Source organism: Macrobrachium rosenbergii, chromosome 49 (genome assembly GCF_040412425.1).
Source record: "Macrobrachium rosenbergii isolate ZJJX-2024 chromosome 49, ASM4041242v1, whole genome shotgun sequence".
Classification (NCBI taxonomy): Eukaryota; Metazoa; Arthropoda; class Malacostraca; order Decapoda; family Palaemonidae; genus Macrobrachium; species Macrobrachium rosenbergii.
The window spans coordinates 36,558,606-36,581,105 of NC_089789.1; positions in this window are offsets into that span (position 1 = coordinate 36,558,606).

The window sequence follows — 22,500 nt, forward strand, 5'->3', positions numbered from 1 at the left end:
TTATAGTCTTGGCTCAACAAATATTACGTCACTTTTTTTTTTTTTTTTTTTTTCAACCATATTTCATCAACTCTTCCCCATCTCCAACAATTCTCCTCCTGTTGCTGAAACACTGCTTCTTGGAGCCTTACCGGATAGAGAGAGAGAGAGAGAGAGAGAGAGAGAGAGAGAGAGAGAGAGAGAGAGAGAGAGAGAGAGAGAGAGAGAGAGTCTTTTTCTAAAACATACTGAAATTGAGATTATTCCCTTCGACTTCAATTCATAGTCTTGCGTCTGGTTGGGCTCGTCTTTGCATATTGCAGGTTTCATTTGTTATATTAACGAAAGGAATGTAAAAATGCGGCAGCGAGTGGAAGCAGTTGCAAATAAGAAAAATGGAGAAGTTAATTAAAGTTTGAGAGAAATAATAAATAACAAACTTCTCCAGCAAGAGAGAACAAGTGAAAAAAAATGAGCAGATAAGAAATTAGAGCAGCGTGAATGAAAGCTGGAGACAGAATGCAGAGAAAGATGTCGAATGCTAATCTGAAGAAACTGAATGAAATACTGAAATATTGTACAGGATAATAAGCGTAAAAATTAGACGAGAATCAAAAAAACATACGTAAAAAAGGAAGATAAAGTTGAATTGAACACGCTAGACGAACATAAGAACAGGAAAATGTAAGGGAAAAATAATAGTTTCATTTGTCGTTGGAAAGCGAACATTCTGGTTTGCCGTTGCTAAACATAATCTTTGGCCTGGCCTCAAATAGTGCAGAAATAACAAGGAGTTCCGATTGTTTATTTATTATCTTCTGTTAACGAGTCTAAACTCAGGGCCATTCCCTCAGACTGCCATTCATTTCGCTCGCTTCAGAACAATATTTTTATCTCTCTCTCTCTCTCTCTCTCTCTCTCTCTCTCTCTCTCTCTCTCTCTCTCTCTCTCTCTCTCTCTCTGTCAATAAGTTGTCTATTTTGGGTGACCATTAAATGCATGCGGTGAATCCAAGAGAATCTGGATGGAAATGTCAAAACATACAAAAGCTGATAAAAAAAGGAGAATGATACAGAAGTCGGCGTATTTCGTACAAAGCGAGACGAGTGTGGGAATAGGAAATTCCTGAATCATTATTATTATTATTATTATTATTATTATTATTATTATTATTATTATTATTATTATTATTATTATTATTATTCGGATGGACCCTATTCATATGGAACAAGCCCACCGAAGGGGCCATTGACTTGAAACTCAAGCTTCCAAAGAATATGGTATTTATTAGGAAGAAGCAAAAGAAGGTATTAGAAAGCACAGAAAGCAGAGATCAGTTATTAAAAAGGAAAACACAAATTAACGACTTAATAAATGAATAACTAGATCAAAATGGAAGTAGATTGCTAAAACGAAGAAAGAACCGTTGTGGGGCAACAGTGCCTTGCATCTTCGCTTGAACTTTTGAGGTTCTAATTGCACAAAATCCTCAGGTGCGAGAAATAAAGGACCTCTGGAACTGAGAAATTCGACGGCAAGGCACATTGACTGCGCATGCGTCGCTGTCGAACTTCTACTTGAAGAAGTAAGTAGAACATTGCCAAAAAATGAGAACCGACTGAATGAAAATTAAAGATTACTTGAACGTTTCAAAATGTACTAAACGGCGAATATTATTTTATAGAAAAATCAATGGAAAATGGTCACTGATTTCCCAAGCGAAATAGAATCGAGGGGGACGTGATATAGAATGCAACACATTTCGCAAGAAGCGAGATTTGTGGTGGAAAAGGGAATGTCTGAATGAGTAAAAAAAAAAAATTATCATTTTCAGAAAAATGAAAATCTGCTTAGCTAAAGGTAAAAGTTACCTAAGTATTATTACCTCGACATTTTGAAATCTACTGATTAGCGAATATTATTTCAAAATGAATGAAAAATATAGTCACCGTACTCCCAAGTGAAACAGATTTAAGATATGGGGGATCGTGTCAAAGGAATGTTAATATGAAGTCAGAGTGAAAGGTGTGAGGGGGAAAGAAAAAAAAGACTTGGGATAAAAACGAATGGGTAGGAATGGAAAGAAAAAGAGAAAATCAAGTAAGGAATGTACAAAGCTAAAAAAGAATAGAGAGAGAGAGAAAGAGAATCAAAGACAGAATAAAAAATGAAACAGGGACACAGGGAAATATATAAAAACGAATAATACAAAGCTGGAACAGAAGGCGGTAATAAGAGAGGCAAAATGTGGAAGTGAGAAAGAAGAGGAGAAAGAAAGAAGAGGCAAAAGCATAGTGATTAAGGGTGAAGATGAAAACTGAAATTTATAAAATATATAATATATATATATATATATATATATATATATATATATATATATATATATATATATATATATATATATATATATAATAGGAATGAAATAGAGAATGTGGGTATGTTAAAAAATGGAATAAATGAGGATGAATACGGACAACAACTCAAAAGGCGAATGAAAAATCTTAAAAGTAAATAATGGGATATGATAACAAAAGAAAGAAAGCGAACTTGAGAATAAACGGGAAGAAATTAAAGTTGATGTAAATCAGCGGAAAAAAAGACAAAAGATAAACAAATAAACTTGTAACAGGAAAAACAGGAATTTCAGAAGGGACAAATAATGGAAAATAAGTAAGAAAAAAGGGCAGAATATAAACAGGAAAGTAAAATAACGAAGGAAGAGAAAAAGAGATTGTGAAAAAATCTTAGAGGACCCTAACATGAAAAAAAAAACTATTTTGGAAAAATAAATAGAAAGGAGACAAAATAGAAAAGGGAAATAAGTTGTTCGGAAACCGCAGATGGAAATGGAAATATTTAAGGAAATAGGTCTGAGAGAAGAGTGAAAAAATAAATAAAAATATAAAAGTTGTGAGAAAATAGAGTACGGCTCCTGTAAGGCAAAAGGAATATAATTTAGCAATAGCGAAAGTAGGAATATTGCAAGACGAAAATGGAAAGGAAAATAATTGATAAATTATAGGTTAATCGTAACAACGGAAAGATATAATATATGACATTGCGAGGTCGGAGAAAAAAAAAAAGCAGAAAGAAAGTAAAAAATGAAAACTGGGAAATTAAAGACAGAATGAAAATGTGGATGAAGAACAACGGGGTTAACAAATAGGAAGATAAAATGGAGGAAAAATAACTTCATAAGATGAAAGGAAGTTGAGAATACGTTTAAGAATGTTTAATTATCATATTTTATAATAATTATGGAAAAGTTTTGTCAACCCTAATCTGTCTGGGAGACTTTCCGATTTTTTAAAATATCTTTTGTTTACCTATGTAATTTCTTGTAAAAGTAATCTTTTTTACTCATTAAATTTCTTGCAAAAGTAATTTTCTTTGCTCATTAGTAACTTTCACGAAGGAATGACTGCAATTTCTTATATAACCCTCCTCCTCCTCCTCCTCCTCCTCCTCCTCCTCCTCTCCTCCTCCTCCTCCTCCTCCTCCTCCTCCTCCTCCTCCTCCATTTAAAGATAACAAGCCAGACTAGGATTATAGAATTACAGTATTCTTAAAAGTTACGGAATTACAATTATCTTGAAGGTTACAGGTTATACTAGCGTTACAGAATTACTGTATTCTTAAAGGTAACATGGTAGATTATGAATATTGAATTACAGTATTCTTAAAACTTACAAAATTGCCGTAATCTTAAAGGTTACAGGCAAACTAGTATTACAGAATTACTGTATTCTTTAAGGTAACAGGGTAGGTTATGAATGTTAAATTGCAGTATTCTTAAATGTTAAGGAATTGCAGAATTCTTAAAGATTATAGGCTATGCTAGAATTATTTAATTACAGTATTTTTAAAGATAATCTAAATTATGTGTATTGAATCACAGTATTCTCAAAAGTTACCGAATTACAGTCTTCTTAAAGGTAACAGGTTAGACTAGCATGATAAAATTACTGTATTCTTAACGGTAGCATGGTAGAATATGAATATTGAATTAAAGTGTTCTTAAAAGCTACACAATTACAGTATTCATAAAGGTTGGAGGCTAGACTTGGATAATCTAATGACAGGAATTACGGAGTACCTAAAATCTCAAACAAAAGAAGAGGATGACTGTCAGGATTTGAATAATTGATCTCAGCAGAGAGATCTCTTCTCCAGAAATGCCTTCGAGAATTACTTCAGCAATTTCAGACAAAGCTTTCCTAAAAGATTAGATGTCGCTTCACGAGAAGATTACTTTGAGAAGGAATATTTTTTTGTTTTAAGTAGCGCGAGCTGGAAATGATTTCTTGGAGCAAAGAGAATCCTGCAAAGAACATCAGTTAGAACGTAAGAGAGAGAGAGAGACAGATAGGATGCTAAAAGTTCCAGCGTAAGTGAAAAACTATATGAATGAACAGGCGGACTTGAGACACGTAAATTGCTCTATTTTTCTATAGAGAGAGACACTAATATTTTCGACGTTTTACTCCAAAGGGAGTTTACCCATGATTCCCCAATCAGAGCTTATGTACGTATGTGACAAATATGTTATGTGCATGTGTGTATTTTTTAAGCCACCTACTGTTGAAGGAAAGTGTTCAGTGCTGAAAAAAAAATTAATATAAACATACACATAAATGGTCATGGTTCCAATCCGGCGAGTATAGAGCTATTTGGGCGTGGCTCTTTAAACCCATTGTGGCAGACTATGGGGTATGATGAGTTGCAGCCTGGGGTGAAGGGCATGGAGCTACTGACGATAAATATATATATATATATATATATATATATATATATATATATATATATATATATATATATATATATATATATATATATATATATATATATATATATATATATATTCTCACACTTACACACACATTATTTATTTATTTATATATATATATATATATATATATATATATATATATATTATATATATATATATATATATATAATATATATATATATATATATATATATATATATATATATATATATATATATATATCCCTTTATATAATGAAAGTTAAATACTCAAATGCTCTTTTTCTTCTCGTTTTGCCTTTGACCAGCAAGTGAGAGCAATTGATTAATTATTAATCTGAGTATTTTTTATAAAGATGTGAATACTTTTTCATTCTCGTTCTACCTTGACTAGCAAATGAGAGTAACTGATTATCAATCAATCATGTTACTCACTCTATGTAAATCTTAACACTTCTTGCGGATGATTTCTGTTAAATCTGATTTTCAAATAAAAATATATTAAATCTAATTTCAAATAAAAAACTAACCTTGATGCCTTTTAAATTAATCAAAGTTAACTTACAATTGAAAGAAAATCACGTGCAGAATATTTTGAGACTTTGTTAAAAGAGACCTACATCCCAGCGACAATTTCAGAATACATCTTATTTTGGGGGGAGAAACATTCTTGCAGATTCAGCTGAACCAGATTAAATTCCTCAGGAATATGGCGAAGAGGTTCCAGACTGTACAACCGTGTAGCATTTCTCTCCTTTCCATTCAGTACATTGTAATGGTTCCTTGGACATTTTTATAAACATATCGCCCACATCCCGGCTCCCCCCCTTCCCCCACCTTCTCCTTGGGACTTTTGCTCATTAGCAACATTTTGACAAATGACTAAAGTAAGTGTTTGTCATTTGTACCTCTCGTTAGGTTGTAATGAGAGCGGGCTGCTTCGACGCATTCATGGCAACAGGGAAATGGAAGTATGAAGCCCCCCAGTGCATTGGAAACATGAAACCAAGAGTGCATTCGGGTTTCATTCGCGTCCTCACATATTTTTTTTTTTCCGGGCTAAAAATAGGTCGGTACTGAAGATGGCGTCGTTGACGGATTCCAGAACTTCCAATTAAGCGCATTTGGAATTCGTAGGGAAAGGAAAGCCACAACGTTACTGAATTTCTGGTTTTCTGCAGAAGTTGGTGCTTTATGACAATTTCGGCATATTACTAAGAGGGTATTAGTGTTTCTTTCACCTAAACGTCATATTGGGCAAAGGTAACATGTATTCGCTAAAGGTTTGACCTATTATTATTATTATTATTATTATTATTATTATTATTATTATTATTATTATTATTATTATTATTAAAAACTTAATCATGTAAAACATGTTACATTGCGCATCATATTCAGGAATCTTTTTTTCTGGAAGACTTGATTTTTGGTCAAGAGACGAAAGTGTCATATAACTTTCAGTTTTGCATGTTGTTAATTCGTCTTTTCGAATTCTTGTCAAAGTCCTTTGCAGAAGGAACCGGAACTGTCAGAGCGTAAACTTTGTTTCGAAGTAAAATAATTGCTTGAAAACCCGGAGTTTCAAATCGAGGTCACGTTACCAACCTGACCACGAGAAGGGTAAAAGTCTATTGGCACTTATACGTACATATATCTGTCTTATTTAGATTCATTTATTAGAGTTGGAAAGGAAGGTAAGAGAGCATTGTGGTTATTGCATTTACATTATATATATATATATATATATATATATATATATATATATATATATATATATATATATATATATATACACATACATACATACGTATATATCACACACATATATATTTACAAACGTACATAAATAATCAAGCATATACAGTATTTATCTGAACTCTTTTTCGTACTCTGAAACAGAAACAAAAATTTTTCCCCCTCCTCCTCCGCCCTCCTCCTCCTCCTCTCACACGCGTCATGCGACATCTGCGTAGCGCCGTGCAGAGCATCAATTGCCAATAAAGTATCTGCATAGCGCGTCACCGATGTCTCGCCAACTTTCGGCGAACTTGGCGACATTTGGGAGCTCTCTCCCATTAATTAGCATTGTGTGTGGAGTGACACCTTCTCCTCTCGCTGGCATTTCCCGTCCTTGATAAACGCTAGAGTTTATTCTTCGTCTTTTTTGTGTGTGTGTGAAATCGCAAAATTCCTGGTTGTTATTTTTTAACGTGTGAAATTGCAATTTTGGCTACACATTTTCAGGAGTTCTCATTACGTAAATTTACACATTTTCTGGTGATGTGGGTACACATTTGGAGAAGTTTTCATTGCGTAAAACTGCACATTTTTGATGATGTGGTTACACATTTTTCAGTTCTCGTTGCTTGAAATCTCACATTTTCTGATGATGTGGCTTCACATTTTTCAAGAGGTCTCATTGCATGAAATTTCACATTTTCTGATGATGTAACTACACATTTGCAGATGCTTTCGTTGCGTGAAACTGCACATTTTCTGATGATGTGGACACACATTTTCAGAATCTCTGAAAAGGCATGTACCTCGTATAGGCATTTTTTTTATGACATAAGATATAGTTCAATGATCGGCTGTTATAATTACTGTTATTGTGAGTTCCTTAAATACATATGCCTTGTATTATTTGGCCTTTGCGCATCGTCTAAGCTTCCAGTTGTAATACGTTGCTCTATTTAGGATAAATTTCAATGTTATTTTCTCATTATTTAGTGTCACATTCCTTTTTTATCGTCTGAGAAATTTAAATAACCAACTCTACCCTCTTTAGGCATAACAAATTGTTGTAAAATTTAATGTAGAATAGGAAAAAGTGTTAAGTCCATAAAAACAATAAATGAGTTTATAGATAAGGGTCTAAACCCTTTTGACAAATGTTTAATGTCGCTCTTCTATTAACATCCATTTAATTCAGCAAAACATTGACATATTAACAGACTGCTCGATTCAGGACGTTGACACAAATATGACCTGTATTCTCTCTCTCTCTCTCTCTCTCTCTCTCTCTCTCTCTCTCTCTCTCTCTCTCTCTCTCTCTCTCTCTCTCTGTCGAATAATACGAAGTGTATGAACATTATTGTTTATCAGGGCGAATAGATTGAAATGAGAACTGTGCCACTGGATCTTCACACCGTGACGAATCCATTTTATTTCTTTCATATTGGATGTGACCTCTGCAATTAGCTTAATGAACATTAAGACAACAATTGCCAACTTTATAGCAAAAGAGTCACAATCTATATATATATATATATATATATATATATATATATATATATATATATATATATATATATATATATATATATATATATATATATATATATATATATATATATATATATATATATATATATATATATTGTGTGTGTGTGTGGTGTGCGCATTCATGTACGTATGAAGCCTCATGCTCCAGTTTGCTGTACAGCTCTTTGATTTTAAGCATATACCAAATTCCCCGAATGACGTCTGTCGCCCGTAGTCTCCCTAGTCTAGCCCTCGCGATTTGCTCCCCTTCCCGTTGACATTAAAATCCATGCTATCAATCTCCCCTGCAGCTGTAGACAGGTAGAGAGAGAGAGAGAGAGAGAGAGAGAGAGAGAGAGAGAGAGCGAAAGGTGCCAGTTCCGGCTGCCTAGTCGGAGCCTGGTACCTGAGGAAATACTGTGTTATCGAGACAGTTGAATTCAAATGTCTCAATTCTTCCTCCTTTCACGGCTAGACCAGGGCTTTTATTTGGTTTCTTTACTCATTTGGTTTTACTAATTATTTTTCTGGTGTATTTTATTCAGTCTCTTAATTTCATTTTCTTTGCGGGCTTCTTCCCTGAAGGAGACCTTTTTCTCTTCCGTCCAAAGGTTCAGCTTTGATGATAATAATAATAATAATAATAATAATAATAATAATAATAATAATAATAACAATAATAATATATGCGCAAGGGCATAAAGACTGCTATTGTTTTCAGCTAAATATGCCTAAAAGAGATACTTCTTCCAGTAATAATAATAATAATAATAATAATAATAATAATAATAATAATAATAATAATCTAACCTCTGAACTATGCATTGTTCAGCCTTTACAGTCACATAGACGCAGTGTGAAGGTCACAGACTCAAGAGTCAGATGGTCTGGTTAATCTCTTTCTACTGCGTTCACTTCCAGGATATGGAATTCTCCTCCTTGGTCTGTGTTTCCTGGATCCTTTAACCTGCCCCTTTCTAACAGGTGGGTCAGTCGTCACCTAAGAACTGTACTTGAAAGACTCGGGATTGAATTAGGACGTCGAATGGAAAAACAAGGGAAATATTGACTATATATTAGTTCAAGCTGAAATAATTTTTTATGGAATAAGAATTATCTCTGTTATTATCCATGAAACAATACACATACACACACACCTACAATTACACACATACACACATACATATTACATAAATGTATATATGCATATACATATATACCGCATACATTTTTACATATATATATGTGTGTGTGTGTCTGTATGTGTCTGTGTATTTTGCTTCACTCACAGACTAATAAACAGGAAGCCGGAATCCGAGAAACAAAAATATTGTTAGAGAAATTCACGGATTTATTCAAGCTGCCGGTATATGCGAATAACAATATTTTCCTTATACGTAATAATAATAATAATAATAATAATAATAATAATAATAATAATAATAATAATAATAATAATAATAATCCATTTACCACCTACACCAGACTCGCAAGTTTGAACAACCTGTTCCATTTCTTTACAGGGCGGCGAGTTCGCCTCAGGGTAGTAATAATAATAATATTAATAATAACAATACCAATAACACCTGCAAGAGAACGCCGCGGTTATTGATCCTAACCGAACGAAAGTGAATGAAGAAAAGATTATCGAAATCTTTTCCTCTCTCCGTTTCGCCGGGGGTGGGGGAGAGAGGGAAAGCGACCGACAATAACAACTGCGCCCGAAATCTCTTTTTGAAAATTGCATTCACGTTTTAGTATCTCGCAAGAAGGTGTTTTCAATCATAATGCGACGGTGGAAGAAGTTGTTGTGGGGGGGGACGGGTGTCGGGGGTTGGGTGGAAGAGGCGGTCCTTCGTGGGAAGGAGGGGAGGAGTATTGGGGGGGGGGGCGGGGGGTGAGGGGAACGGGACGGCTGTTTACGGGTTATCAGACCATGAGCGCAAGCTGGTCCCGGTTCACACTTGCCTGCGAGTGTGATCATTCGGAGATATTTACAGTGGCAGTTGCAGTGGATGGGGCCCTTGCGCGCGCGTGTGTGTGTGTGTGTGGGGGGGAGGGAAAGAGGTAGAGAGAAATGATAAAGGGCGAGAGAATTAGAAATAATTAACGGCGGAATACAAGAACGAAGAGAGAGAGAGAGAGTGAGAATTCAAGATGAGGAGTGAAGACACAGAATAAAAAAGGAATAAATTGGAAAAATTAAATTACAGAATATCACCGAGTGGATAAATATGAGAGAGAGAGAGAAAGAGAGAGAGAGAGAGAGAGAGACTAGGATAATAAATGAAGACAGAATGAAAAAGAATAAAAAAATTGGAAAAATTAAATTACAGAATATCACAGAGTCGATAAATATGAGAGAGAGAGAGACTAAGATAAGAAATGAATAGAGAAATGAGAATCAAGAATGCATAGAGTTACCAGTTGGATGATATTTAAACGAAAAGGTAAATATTTAAAAGAGAGAAAATTTGAAAATGCGTGGGAAAATAAAAGCTTAGCCCACTCATTTCTAATCCCCTTCTGCTATAAAAATAAAACAATAACAAATTATTAATTCATTCCTTGACACTTAGACAGAGATCCCATGACTTTACTGTACACGGACGGTACTATTTAGTCCCGGAAACAAAAGCCCGTGCTGGCATAAGGCGAGATTAACCTACCACGGCAAAAACAACCAGGCACACTCTTCCTTTTCACCTGACCGTTGACCTACGGGTTAAAAATGTCAGTTACCAATTATATCTGGGGAAAACGACTGCCATCGAGGGGGTGGTTTATAATTCACGAAGCAAACGGCGACTTTCTGAGGTCAACCGCCGGAATTAAAGATTCAGACTCCGGGTGATTTAATGTTTCATAGTTTTTCCCCATTAGCCGGTGCTCGATAGTCTTGCTTCAGACCTTCTCCTCTGTTTTTCACCGTCTCTGCATACACACACACATACACACACACACACACACACACACACACATATATATATATATATATATATATATATATATATATATATATATATATATATATATATATATATATATATAAAGAGAGAGAGAGAGAACATCTTACGTCTTCTTGCGTCTTACCAAAGATTGTGGACGTCAGTTTCCTTTAAGATCCTTGTAGGATTTGTTGTTTTCCAGGAGATCGAATAGTTAAAACAACAGCCATTGCAGTTTGCGAGATAATTCTTAAAACATCGTGTTTTACGAGAGGCGTTTGTTTTTGTAATTACTATTATTTCTAAGAAAGCGTTTGCATCTTCCAGGGATTCTTAAAATATTTATTATTATTATTATTATTATTATTATTATTATTATTATTATTATTATTATTATTATATTATTGTATTTCCTCTTTCAGGTCAGTGTTATTAAAAATAATTGCTGTATCAACGGCGTTTATCTTATACAGAGTCTTCTGTTTTTCGTATTATATTATTCTCGTCTGCAGGTGGATGGTGTAATAAATGAATTATTATTATTATTATTATTATTATTATTGTTATTATTATTATTATTATTATTATTATTAATGAAAAATAATTATTTTTTTGTGCCTTCACCAAACCTCATCGAGATGAAAATAGAAACCTGAATATGTCATATTTTCAGTTTTATTATTATTATTATTATTATTATTATTATTATTATTATTATTATTATTATTATTATTATTATTATTCCATGAAAGAGCCGGTTTTTAACCATTCAACAAGCCACTCCATCGGCAAAGGTAACATTGGGTCTGGTCAGTAGACGGACAGGTGACCACAGTAAGGTCTGTGATTTATTCTTCCCTGTTTCCCTCTTTAATTTAGTTGCACCGTTATACTCACCCGGGCGACTGGTTTTATTCTGTCTCTCACATAAATTTCTTTCCATCCTTCTATCTCTGAGTTTCCCCCAACCCAGCCACTTAAGTTTAAGCTTACAAATTATGTTTGTTTCCTAAGTCTCAAGTTTATTGTGGCATTTCTAGTTCCAGTTTATTGTAGCATTTCTAATTCAAGTTTATTGTAACATTTCTAGTTCAAGTTTATTGTAACATTTCTAGTTCAAGTTCATTGTAGCATTTGGAGTTCAAGTTTATTGTAGCATTTCTAGTTCAAGTTTATTGTTTCCATTCATTCGAATTTTAAGTTTATTGTTAAATTCATTCACCTATACTTTTATCTGATTAAATTCATCGTTGCCGAAAAGTAAATGTCAAGTTTCTTACCACATTAATTAGTATATTATCTTTTTATTTCAAATTTATACTTTACTTTTTCATTTACTAGATATCTCAGCTTCTTATTACATTTATTTGTCCACAACTTTATGCAATTACATTCAAGTTTAGAGATTAAATAATCTTATCCAATCTCAAGTTTGTCATCGCAATTATCCATCGATAGTCGTCCCCCTAAAACCAAGAAAATAAATTCCATTTGTTTAGACAAACCACGAGTTTATTGTCATAATTATGCGTTTATTCCTATACAGTTTTATTCCTTTATATTTTGTTTTTTCCGTCTTCCGCTAAATGGTGTTACTGTTTCTTTTCTTCACCGGGCCATCAAAAGATTTCCAAGGGTGGTAATGAATTCCATTCATATGCTAAGCATAGGCCTCACCGTAATTATACCTCCTTTGATACTATTATTAATTTTTGGGCGAAATTTGAAGGCCTTTTGATCAAGAAATTAAAGGCCCCCATTAAGATCTTTCTAAAGACCTCGTTTGTTTTTCTTTCCGCTCTTTGTCCGTGTGTGTGCATGTTCGTGTGTATGTGGTGTGTGTGTGCGTACGCATCCTTGCGTGTGCGCGTGCACGTCTTATGTCAGGTTTGATATTGTGTTGATGTCATTCCTTGCAAATTCTCTGTTTTAATGCTTTGTTTCTCATTAAATTGAAAAATAAATCTTGTGTTTTTATATTAGATTGGAAATATATTTAAATTACGATTAACGGAAGGAAGTTACCTTAAAATTTAGTTAATTCAAAAAATTAATTTCAATTAAAATATTTTTAAAATAGGGTTTTCAAGAGAACGTATGCATGCTAGAAAAAGAACATTCAAGAAAATAGTTTTTTTTTTCTAATTCAAGGAAATGCAGAACAAAGGCAAAAATTATGTTAATGAAAAGATGATAATTCAAAGGATCATTGTATTTTCAGAATTAATATGTCACAGGAGCAAATCATAGAACTCGGCTTATTCATGAACCAGTCCATCTAATAATTCTTTATCTAAAAATATGAAATAAAATTTAAGGTTAAATTTAAGTTTTTTGCGAGAAAGGTCAACATGCAATGCTTTATTTTATGCAAGTCCAGTGTTCATTCACCTGCTTGTAGTATACAATATAAATGAGGTGGCTGGTCGATTGTTGGAAGTAGGGAGGTAAAATCTTTTTTTTTTTTTTTTTGTTCCGTTTGTTTATTGATTGAAAACGGTTGTATTTTATAATTTATTTGTTTGTTAGTCCCTTCAATACCTTCTCACTCCTACAACCTCCGACAAAGAGATCAAGTTTCGATTTGATTTGGTTCCTGTTTGTTTCTTTGTAAATCTGTTTGTCTCGTGGGTGTACATAGTAAGTTATGCGCTCATGTTGACGAATATTGATCAGAGAACGTGACTCGTCATTGGCAACGAGTGATTGAACTCTGGGAGAGATGGGAATGGAATATTTTGAGGGGGGGTGGGTTGGACTTGTTCCTTGTGGAATACACCCTCTTTGTGGCGATTTGTGATTTCATTAATCTTTTTTAGTTATTTCCCCCGCATTCCTTTCGTATATTTGAAAATTGTTAACTTCTTTGCATTTTTTTGTTGTATGGGCTCGTTTTGAATAATAATAATGATAATAAATCGAGTTGAAATCAATACTGATGAATAGATTATTAAATTGGTTATTTAATCAAACTTATTTACAGACATGATCAAGTATTTTATTGATACGATATGACGTCACTATTAGTTACCATACCATCAGGAAATAATTTACTAATAGAGCTAGTTTCTCGTGTAAGTTTATATCAAAAGCTATTTATCATTTCAATACATAAAAAGTAATCGATAAATTTGGGCAATAATGCTTAACAAAATGAAAAACTTCTTCAGTCGCACGATAGCCAACACTTGCCATGAACCGGTGAATCATAGCGCGAATATCCACGAAGCTTTTTCTTTGAATCGCTATTAAGCCGTGAATCATAACACGAATATCCACGAAGCTTGTATTCTTTGAATCGCCATCAAGCCGCGAATCATAACGAGAACAGGGACGAAGCGTATTCTGTGAATCGCTATTAAGCCGTGAATCATAACGCGAATATCCACGAGGCTTACAGTAGATTCTTTGAATCGCTGTTAAGCCGTGAATCATAACGCGAATATCCACGAGGCTTACATTCTTTGAATCGCTGTTAAGCCGTGAATCATAACGCGAATATCCACGAAGCTTATTCTTTGAATCACTCCGTAACATAATTGGAAGAATCGGTGCTATCCCAATATCTCACTCGCTTTCTCTCTCGCCTTTCCGCGAACTGTACAAGAAATGTGTACACAGCAATGTCCCCCCGCCGTCGGACGTACAAATGTTATACGTGTATGAACCGTATGGACCGTATGCACAGGAACGCTGTTATTCATTCCATAGGTTCGAAACTCCATTTTGTGGAATGGGGAAGGGAAATGAATTATTCTCCGCGTTTGCATTTCAGAATATATGCGACGTTTCGAATTCCAGGATACTTGTTGTTCTCGTATGGAACACGTTTAAAGCATCATAAAATGCCGATTGCCTGTGCGTGGGTACGCATAGGTAAATAGGGCTGCAATAATATACATATGTTTTTACTTTACACGGGACTACAATAATATATATATATATATATATATATATATATATATATATATATTAGCATATGTTTTTTTGATACACTCGGACGAAAGACTCAGCGACTTCCAGTTGACGTAAAACCATTGATGGCTCAATGGTTTACGTCAACTGGAGTCGCTGAATAGGCTTTCGTCGGTCTCGTGTCCCCACGATTCCAAATCATATCACTTATATAAATACAATTCTCAAATCGGGAGATACTGAGGTAGCGTGAATTTCGATATTTGTAGCTTCATGATTGTATAAAAATCACGGTGTGATAAAAATTTCATATATATATATATATATATATAAACGGTTGATTGAAGAAATCGTACTGAATTTGTCATGATACTACCCTGTCAGTCATTTGCATTTTGATTTTAAACAAGTAAAAAATGCGCCGAAGTTTCTTTGGCGCAATCGAGTTTTCTGTACAGCCACTACAGAGTATAATCAACGGCACCGAAAACGGATCTATCCTTCGGTGGTCTCGGTGTAATGCTGTATGAGCATATAACATAAAACTTTAACCACGGCCCGGTGGTGGCATATCCTATATCGTTGCCAGAAGCATGATTATGGCTAACTTTAACCTTAAATAAAATAAAAACTACTGAGGCTAGAGGGCTGCGATTTGGTATGTTTGATGATTGGAGGGTGGATGATCAATATACCAATTTGCAGCCCTCTAGCCTCAGTAGTTTTTAAGATCTGAGGGCGGACAGAAAAAGTGCAGACAATAAAGTGCGGAGGGATAGACAAAATCGGCACAGTATTTTTCTCTTACAGAAAACTAAAAAAGAGGAGCCATGTACATAGTTCATCTCGAAAGCAAAGGCTCCAGAAATGACTAATAGACATTTGATAAACATATTATTGAAGCCAATACTGAGCGGGATGTTGTTTCAAAGGACACAAGAGATCTGCCTAATCATTTTCCTTTGATCTCGATCAACAAGACCCTCACACACGTAGGATGTTTATTTGTTACTGAAGCTGCTATTTTTGCCTAATTTACCGGTAAAGGATCCCTGTCTGAATTCCAGATATGAGGGTACCCCGTCTTGATAGGGTGGTTTGAGTCCAGAGGTGTTAACCAGCCATCTTAGTCCCTTTAAGCACCACCACACTTATGGATGGATGTCAACACGATATTTAGGCGAAAGGCCAAGCGTTGGGACCAGTGAGGTCATCAGCGCTGGAAGGGAAATTGAAGATAAAAAGGTTGTAAAGGCGTAACGGGAGGGAAACTTCGCAGTTTCTCCATGAAGAGGGTGGAAAGTGAGATGGAAGAAAGAGAATATGAATCTAGGTACAATAAAAGGAATGAAAAGGTACCGGAGGGACGCTGCAAAGAACTTCAAGTAATGCCTACAGTGCATCAAGTAAGGTGCACTGAAGGCACTACCGATTTACTGGGACACTTACACGGATGAGACTCGCTGTTTTGTAGCGCAAGTATTGCCACCTCAGCAATGCCTGTGTGGTGTATGCATCCTTGAAACTGGTCTCATCTCTGCGTTTTTAAAATAATCTGTAACAGCTCCAGTCTAGGGAATATACTTATTAACTTTTTCTGAAGTCGTTTCAATGCAGAACAAACCACAGTAATGAACAGTTAAGTTGTGTATCTGCTTTGAACGAAAACTTTCACTGCAGTAATTCCGAGCGTGAGTACAAATGTGTCTAGTACTCTGGCAACGGAAGAGCGATGTTACCACTTAGTGATCTTCCAGCTTCCAAATTGCCATTTAGCTACTAATGGCAATCAGTGCAGAATATCTTTTATGCGATTGTAGTGAAAGGAACTCTGTAAGAGTACCAGCAGCTCACATACTCATCAGCGTAATGGAATATAACTGATTTTATGTTAACGTGTACACACATTATATATATATATATATATATATATATATATATATATATATATATATATATATATATATATATATATTAATTTTAAGTTAACATTTAGTGCTTAATGTGAATGAAGCACAAGTGCAGTGTAACATTATATTTATATATATATATATATATATATATATATATATATATATATATATATATATATATATATATAAATTATATTATATTTATATATATATATATATATATATATATATATATATATATATATATATATATATATATATATATATATATATATATCCGTGAGAGAAACCACTGCAACAAACTCAGAGGTTATTTATTATCCATTTTAATCATCCGGAAGCGGACTCTGACAAAGGCGGGCAGTGGGACAACTCCGATTGCAGTGCATTGCACTGCATTGCATGCAATGCTTACGAAGCCCTGCTTTATGTTTTAATTAAAATGGCGACCTCTCTCTCTCTCTCTCTCTCTCTCTCTCTCTCGCGCCAAAGTGGAGCGGACGGCCGGGCACAGAAAGCGACTGCCGAGTCGCCCTTAATTACGGCAGAGGCTGGTTTGGGCGTCGCTCCCTTTCTCTTTGTTCCCTTCTCGGACTTACAGGGGCGACTGTGCCTTTCTTGCCCCGAGCGCCTATCGTTCCTTTTCTGTATCCCAAATTTGCTCTTCCTTTCTTTATACGTTTTGGGGAGAGAGAGAGAGAGAGAGAGAGAGAGAGAGAGAGAGAGAGAGAGAGAGAGAGAAATAGAGAAATAGATTGTGGGGAGAGAAAGAGAGAGAGAGAGAGAGATTCGCTATTATTCTTCAGTAAAAATATCATTTTTCTTTTAACTATTCTCAAACAAACTCATAGTAATTTATTAAGAAGAGGTGATTAGGTAAAACGCCATTTCAACAAATTGATAATATTTTAGAGAAAGAAGCAGGTTATGTGTTTTTTGATAGATTCATAATGCGTTAATATAAAAATGTCGCTCTTGATGCCATCATGGCAATGCGAAAACAGGTTACGTAAAACTATTTTTAAACATTAAGAATAAGAGGATATAAAAAAAAAAACTAGTTTTATGAAACATTTTGGAGAGATCTATTTTACAAAAAATCGAGTTTTGTGAAACTTTTTTAGACAGACTGTGATAAGGAAATATATATATTTTTTTCAATATTTTTGGATTAATGATAAGGTAATATAAAACAGATATTTCTTTATATCGTCAGTTCTTTTCCAACGCAATAGACAGATTTTGCCAACTGTATTTAAGCAGATTCATAAAATCGTGACCAGATCTAACAGATTAGTTTTGCGAAATTATTTTTAGACAGATTCGTAACGATCTAATATGATAATTAGCTAATATGGACATGCTAATTAAATAGCATTTAGCTCATTTGCGCCTGGGAGTACCATTGCAATTTTCTCTTTCAACATAATAATAATATTTATTTTTCCGTTACTTGACTGGAATAAAAAGTTTCTGAATATATATTCAGTCACAATGGATGAAATTGTCCGGATGTTTTGTTTACAATTATTAGAGATATCGGGGTAATATGTTTTAACCTTTTGACACTTAATTTAGAGCAGGTTTTGACTGGTTCTTATGTGCTGGCTTGTTTTTAACAGTTACACTCTTTTTTTTTTTGTTCAATACAGTTTAACGATTTCTTACAAACCGTTTTCAACGGTTTTTACTGTAACTGGATATACGTTTTTTCTTTACGTTTACAGTATACTAGCTGACGAATCCAGCGCTGCCCAGGAAAACTTTGAATGACAACCGATAAACTCTCTCTCTCTCTCTCTCTCTCTCTGTCTGTCCTGGTAAGATAGTGGTACAGCATTTTTGACATTTTATATTTCACTCCTTCTCACACCCCATTCCTATGGGGGCTGCATTTATACTTAAAGGGCATCGGGAGTGTCACTTTTCATCTCAGCGACCTTGAAAACTATGGATTAGACTAGTTTATTTCGATATTTCGAATATTTCGATATTAAGTCTACGGGCAGAACCAGCCCCAGTTCAGGGAAGCCCTTCCAACCCCCACCCCCTTAGGTTCTAGTGGTGTCTTACCCACACGGTATTCTTTTCTAGATAGTAAATCATATGTATACCAAGTTTGGTTGAAATTGCTCGATGCGTTTCAGAATTATGCTGGAACATACACACACATACATACATACATACTGTACATCCATTTTTATATATAGAGATATTCAGACTGTCCCTGATAGCTTATTTTACGCTGATGAATGACTTCACCCTCAAAAAAGAAAAGAAGAATCTGACTCTCAGTCGCGTGAGTTATCGATTTGATTTTGACCATAATTGCTATTGAAATTATCAGTCCATAAGTCTATAAATTTATGGACTGGAAACGTTATTATCTGACGGCGTTAAAACGAAGGGTATTCGGAAAATGAAAGAGCTTCAGTCATAAAAAGGAAAAGAAATGGTCATTTGAACAGCGTCGTGATAAAGGTTACCGAGATATTTTCTCTTTATTTTTGGCTACGTTTCTTCGATTTAGTTACTCTTTTCTTATTTCGTGTTTACGGCGTTTGTACGATTTAGCAGCTTTTACTTTACGCCGTGTTGGCGGTCAGGATTTACTTAATGAATTTCGAAACATCTTAGATCCCGAGATAAAAGGAAGTTTTACGTTGCGTGTTACAAAATAGTTTAGATGTGATGACAAAAGGCTTTACGTGATAGATGTTAATGAATCGTTTATATGCTACCAGGCATTTCCTCTCTCTCTCTCTCTCTCTCTCTCTCTCTCTCTCTCTCTCTCGACTACAGCTATCACTAAAGGGTAAAAAGATAAAATGCTGTAAAATAATTCAGTGTTGGCACAAAGTTTATGCTACCAGGCATTTTCTCTCTCTCTCTCTCTCTCTCTCTCTCTCTCTCTCTCTCTCCATTACTGAAGGGTAAAATAGAAAAATCCTGTAAAATAATGCTTATGTCGGCACAAAGACCGTGCTATCAGTCATCCTCTCTCTCTCTCTCTCTCTCTCTCTCTCTCTCTCTCTCTCTCTCTCTCTCTCTCCTACAGCGAGCACTATAGGGTTAAAAGAAGAAACGTTGGACGTATAGCCTTTGATGCCGTTTCTTTGCCTTAAAATCTTTATAAGAGTTACTGGGAACCGATCTTCCATCTGTCTTTGATTTAACTGACATTTCTGTAAATGCGGAAACAATAAAACCTTCAGAAATGAAAGTCCTTTTAACAGAAGTCTCCCAGGCACTTTTCATCCCCTTTCTTTCTGATATGACTCGAACCATTTTTATTGTTTTTTCAAGGGCGACGTATATTAATAATTAATCTTCACCACGTCAAAATGTAATGTTTGCCCGTTATGGAGCACATGAAAAATGCGTAAGTTCGGAGTTGAAATGTGTGTATCAAACATTTTTAATGGAATACAGAATTTTGACTTTTGCTTTGACTTCAGTGATAAAGATAAAATTATGATTAAATTTGACTGTCTCATAATTTAGTTCGTAGGATATGATTTCATAATACTGTAGGTATGATAATTGAGTTACCCGTCCTGTGGTAAACACGAACTATATTTAACTCATTGCTTATATAAAATAAGGTATTTGTTGAGTTCCCTTTCGTTCTTAAGACCTCATACATTCATAAAAACCACTGAGGAATTTTGCCTTTTATTGATTGCTATGACAGGTTAGGGATTTAGAGCTAAAGAGAGAATCCCATTTTTCACATTTTTATATATATATATATATATATATATATATATATATATATATATATATATATATATATATATATATACATATATATATATATATATATATATATATATATATATACATATATATATATATATGTACATGTATATATATATAGTGTATACATATACATATATGTATGTGTGTCTGTGTAAGTGTCTTTGCTTGTGCGTGAATAGGCGTTCATATAACCATCATTTGCCTTTATCTTTGCATTGATATTTGGCGCACCGGACTTCTCTGTCTATTTGATTTCATGAGCGTGTTTCAATTAATGGAACTGAAAGAGAGACAATGAAACGCCGAAAGGGAGAGACAACACAATAAACTTGATATCAGCAAAACAACACATATATTATTACTATACCTCTGAATTGCAAGCACCTCTCCGAAACAACACAGAGAGAGAGAGAGAGAGAGAGAGAGAGAGAGAGAGAGAGAGAGAGAGAGAGAGAGAGAGAGAGAGAGAGAGAGAGAGAGAGAGAGCAAGTGGGAGTATGGGCTCGGTTTCACAGAAGGTATGACGAAAATAATTAGGTTCAAAATGTTTTGCTCATTGCTACCGATGAGGCGTTGGTGGTTTGATGTTTGTTTGTTTGTTTGTGTGTGTGTTCGTTTGCCTGTACATTCGTCGGTTTGTCTGAATGCTTATTATTTTACTGCTCTTGAGCCTTGGAAATAACGACACTCTTCAGAATTTAGGATAGATCCAGATTATCTGCAATCTAAGCAGAAGGTTGTGACCTTCGAAAACTTTTATGTTTGTTCAGAATTAAAAAATGTTTTGTTCCAATGTTTTGTCTTCTCTCTCTGTACATGCCTGGTTAAGTATTTATCAACGCTGTTACAATTAGTATCATAATTATTCAATCTTCGACACATCCACATGAAATAAGGCTGAAATACTTCCTCACTGAAATACACTTTCTCTGGTTCGGTTTTGATTAAGATAGCTTTATGCCAGCACGGGCTCTTGCTCAGACCAGCCCATAAGTCATTTGATGATATGAGTGTAATACACTTTCACTGGTTCGGTTTTGATTGAGATAGCTTTATGCCAGCACGGGCTCTTGCTCATAGAGCAGCCCGTAAGTCATTTGATGATTTGAGAGTGAGTGGTAGGATATGGACACGATAACTTTTATTATTATCATCACTGTTGATCGTGCCAGTGAAACAATGGCGTGAATGAAATGAAAACATGAACAGGCGAGGTTACAAACCTCCTTCAACCCCAAGGTGCCTGGCAGTAGGAGGAAAAGAATGACAGTAACTAGTACTGCCATGTCGTAGATAGTCAGTGAGGAAATATGATATTACTTATCGAAAAAAAAAAAACGAAAAATTTAATAGATCTACATTCAAGCGTCAGCTCCCTTTAGGCACGAGCAAAAATATAAATAAAAAAATTACTACATATTGGTAACTATATAGCAGAGTTGACAGCAAGATACTGTGAAAGACGCTAGGGAATGCCAGCCGATTACGGCCGAAACCTTTTCGACGTTGGTGTAGTATTAACTTATTCACGGGAACTTCTCCAGCGATGGTGGTGTGATAAATTTAAAAGTTTCAAAGACAGAACGTGATTGAATATTTTGAGAGAGAAAAAAAAGAGAACTAATGGATGCGTAGAGATGGTATGTTTAACTTTATTGGCATGGATTACATTAAAGAGTATGTAAATGGTATTTCATGCACGTGTACTCACACGCACACACACATATATGTATGTATATGTATATGTATATATATATATATATATATATATATATATATATATATATATATATATACTAATATACAGGATGTATATATATATATGTATATATATGCATATATATATGTATATACATACATATATATACATGATGTTGTTATTATGTATATTTTTAAAGTAATCCATGGAAACACATCATTAGTTTTTATCTAAAATATTCAATCACAAT